General features: G+C 47.3%; 1 pseudogene; it reads right to left on the reverse strand.

The window, feature by feature from the left end:
• Window positions 1-272: 272 nt before the first annotated feature.
• Window positions 273-1434, reverse strand: LOC102854782 (annotated as a pseudogene).
• Between the last annotated feature and the right edge of the window lie 1266 nt (window positions 1435-2700).

Raw genomic sequence — 2700 nt, forward strand, 5'->3', positions numbered from 1 at the left:
ATGTTCATAGAAGCATTGTTCACCCAGCATGAACATGGAAACAACCCAAATGCCCATCCACCATGAATAGAATACTATGACAGCCCCCAGGAGTAATGATTCCCCCACCCCCACCCACTTAAATAGTTGTTTATTGGCAGTGGGTTGGAAAAGGTAATGGAGTTAGCAAACAGAGACACCACCACACACCAATATCACAAGGGCAGCAAGAGTGATGGGAAGGAGAAGCCTGAAGCCCCAGATGAGGCCCTTCTTCTCAAGTGTTGTTAAATCTAAAAGGGCGCTGGGGTCTGGAGAGTCGAACGGGCGGCCTTAGAACACCTCCACTTAGTAGAGTTAGAGACGAAGAGGGACTCGCTGGCTGCGGCCTCGGCCTGACCGCTTGGGGTAAACTTTCCTTGGCAGGCGAGGCTGTTGGCCAAGGCTCGCTTGATATTCTCCTCATGGGCTGTCTTCAGATTCTCCTTCCCACCCCAGGCCTTCAATGCAGAGGCCTGCAGGGCTTGGCCATAGGAGAAGGTCAGGGCCCATGGCTTCAGCAGGGGCCACTTATTGATGGCATTGAGGTTGATGGATGCCTCCGCCTCACTCTAGCCTCCAGTCAGGAAGGTGATCCCAGTAACAGTGGTGGGGCACTGTGAGGCTGCAGTGCTGTAACAGTTGCCATGGCAATCTCCTCAGGCAAAAACTTCTGTGTGCAAGGCGTGGCCTTGGGTTACCATGCTAGACTTCAGCAAAGTGCCTTCCAAATGGATGTGGTGGTCACTCAGAGCCTTGTAGACGGCAGCCAGCACCTTCTCAGTTACATACTGACAACGCGTCAGGTCACGGTCACCATCAGGGAGGATCTCAGGCTCCACACTGGGCACAATCCCATTCTGCTGGCAGATGTTGGCATAACAGGCCAGCACGTTGGCATTTTCCATGGTGGCAAGGGCTGAGGGGGCGTGTTCTCCAATCTACATCACACAGCGCCACTTGGCAAAGTCAGCTCTATCCTTCTTGTACTGGGCACAGCACTCGGACAGCCCATCCAGCCCTTGGGTGGTGGTCTCGCCATTAGTCCCTGCCAGGGGTACGACGCCCTTGTCTACCTTGATGTCCACACCACCACCCTTAGATTTAAGACTTGGGGGAGGGATGCCCATCATCTGCCATCTGATAGAGGGTCTCATGGAAGAGGATGACACCCCCGATGCAGAGGTTCACGTGGTCGTCGGCGGTCAGCAGGAGCTGGCGGTAGAATTGCCTGTTCTCCTCGGTGTTTTCGGTTCCAATGGACTGCAGGCGCTTAGCAATGCTTCTGGTAGACTTCGCTGCGGCCGGGATGCCCTTGCCCGGAGCAATGATGCGATGAGCGATGTCAGAGAGCTCCTTCTTCTGCTCCAGGGTCAGCGCTGGGTATGGGTAGGGCATGGTGTTCTCTGTGGTGATTTCCTGAGCGCTCACGGAGGAGGAGGCGCGCTCCTGGGTGGCGGTCGGTGGTGGGCTGCGGGCAGGAACAAGACAGTCCTCCCAGCTCTGGGTTCTGCCAGGAGTAATGATTTTTTCAATTACTACCTAACTTGGGAGGGACTGGAGAACATTATGGTGAGTGAACTAGCTCAGTCTCATAAAAACAAATATTGTATAAGACCATTATTGTAGAATGAGATACAAGGAGGGGAGTAGTGGGGTGAGGATGGGCAAGGGATTGAGATGGAGCTTAATCAAAAGGTCTCTCCATTTTATGTATGGAGTTAGGGGTGGGTCAAGGAAAAGGGGAAAATCCAGTGTGAAAAATAATGTATGCAAACTTTGTTAGTAAAACAGTATTTAAAAAATCTATTAAGAAAAAAAAAATTCTGGTGACACAGACTGAAGGTCAACTTTTTATTCCTGGGGATTTTATTTCACCTCTTTAGCTTTTGTATGAACTTGCTTATGAGTAGTTTGATGGTTGGTCTGTTCTGCAATAAGCACCTGGTCTAGTTTTCACTGCCGATAGTGAACTTTTCCAAGGATTCCTTACACAGATGTAATCAAATCTGATTCCTGTGTATCCCATTCGGTGAAATCCATGCACATTTCCTCTGTTTATGTTTCTTATAAAAGATACTTTCTATGAATAAATCATTATTGTGCAGAATTCTATCATTCTATTCCCAGCCTCATTTCTGTCACCAAGTCTATGTTTTCTGACTGCTGATCCTTCTTTCTGGTACTCAACCTTTGCATTCCAGTCATCCAGTATTATTACAACAGTATACAACACTAAAAAATACACCCTCACATAGAACAACACAACAGAACATCAAAGAATACTTCACAACACCACAGAACACCAAAGAATTCAACATATCACAACTCCAATTAATACAGCAATAACATCCACAACACTGCATAACAAAGTATACACCACCACACAACATGAACATCATCACACTACACTACATAATAAGACATAACACTACACAACATAACACCAAAGACTGAAGCACAACACACAAAAATACAACATAACAAAAAAAAACCATCAATGAATACAACACTACACAACACCACACCACCCAGCACTATACAACAGAACATACAACACATAACCCAATGGTAGGATTAGTGTTCAGGGTATGATTAGGGTTATGATTTGTGATTAAAGTTATGCTTAGAGTTAAGGATTTGCCTATATCTAGAACTAAGGCGTGGTGTTGTTGTTGTCGT

This window comes from Elephantulus edwardii, unplaced genomic scaffold (assembly GCF_000299155.1).
Source record: "Elephantulus edwardii isolate Elephantulus edwardi_28Jun2011 unplaced genomic scaffold, EleEdw1.0 scaffold00276, whole genome shotgun sequence".
NCBI lineage: Eukaryota > Metazoa > Chordata > Mammalia > Macroscelidea > Macroscelididae > Elephantulus > Elephantulus edwardii.